Below are 1,235 nucleotides of genomic sequence, written 5' to 3' on the forward strand. Positions count from 1 at the left end.
GTGGGACTGTCCTCCCTCCACTGAATTATTTTGCACCTTTCCCAAGAAAACCAGGGTGGTATATTTGCGCTAGTTTATCTTTGGATTCTTCATTCTGTGTCACCGATCTCTGTGCCAAGCCTCTATCCTGTGATTACCACAGCATCATAGTAGGCTCTATATCATGCAGAGTAAGTCCTCCCATTTTCCCTGCCTCTCAGTACTGATTTAGATCTCTTTCACTTGACTATGTTAGAAAAAAAAAAAAGCTTTGCTAGGAATTTGACAGTACTTGCATAAAAGCTATAGATTTGAGAGGATTAACATTTTTGCCATACCAAGTCTTCCAGTCTGCTGGGGGCTGTAGCTCAGTAGTAGAATGATTGGCCAGCCTCTATGAGGTCCTGGGTTCAATCCCTGGAAGTAGAAAAAAATCCTGCAACCATCAAGTTTTGGTGCTTTGATGATACTGTATGGGCCAGAGAGATGGCTCAGTGGGTAGACTGACAACCTCATTTCCATCCCTGGACCCACAGGATGAAGGGAGAGAATAAACTCTCGCAGGCTCTCCTCTAATCTCCACTCATACAGGTGATACGAGTACATTTGCACGCATGTCCATGCGCACACACACACACACACACACACTAAACAAACAAATATATGAAATGTAACAAAAAGATAAGCATTTGAAAAAGAGTATAATAGCTTTCTGCGCTCTCGCTGGACCAGGACGGCCTCAGAATGCAGAACGACGCCAGCGAGTTTGTGGACCTGTACGTGCCGCGGAAATGCTCCGCGAGCAACCGCATCATTGCTGCCAAGGACCACGCGTCCATCCAGATGAATGTGGCCGAGGTTGACAGGAACACAGGCTGGTTTAATGGCCAGTTTAAAACCTACGGCATCTGCGGAGCCATTCGCAGGATGGGTGAGTCAGATGACTCTATTCTCCGACTGGCTAAGGCTGATGCAATTGTCTCAAAGAACTTTTGAGCAGAAGAAATCAGGAATAATTAATTTGTAACAAATAAAAGCTGTACCTGTGACAAAAGAAAAAAAAGAAAAAAAGAAAAAGAGTATAATATGACATCTGGACAGCCTGTAATGCCAGAACTTGGAGACTGAGACTGGAGCCTTGCCATTAATTCAAGAATAACATTGGCTATAAAGTAAGTTAAGGCCAGCCAGGCTTAAGCAGTAAGATCTTTCCTCCACAAATAAGCCTAGGAAACAAACGAAAAAAAGCACACAGT

General features: G+C 43.9%; 1 pseudogene across 1 annotated transcript; it reads left to right on the plus strand.

Moving 5' to 3' along the window:
* Positions 1-707: 707 nt before the first annotated feature.
* LOC116092476 lies at positions 708-999 on the plus strand (annotated as a pseudogene). The gene has a single exon (XR_004119275.1). The product of XR_004119275.1 is annotated as a 40S ribosomal protein S21 pseudogene (transcript).
* The last annotated feature ends 236 nt before the right edge of the window (positions 1,000-1,235 follow it).

This window comes from Mastomys coucha, unplaced genomic scaffold, assembly GCF_008632895.1.
Source record: "Mastomys coucha isolate ucsf_1 unplaced genomic scaffold, UCSF_Mcou_1 pScaffold15, whole genome shotgun sequence".
Classification (NCBI taxonomy): domain Eukaryota; kingdom Metazoa; phylum Chordata; class Mammalia; order Rodentia; family Muridae; genus Mastomys; species Mastomys coucha.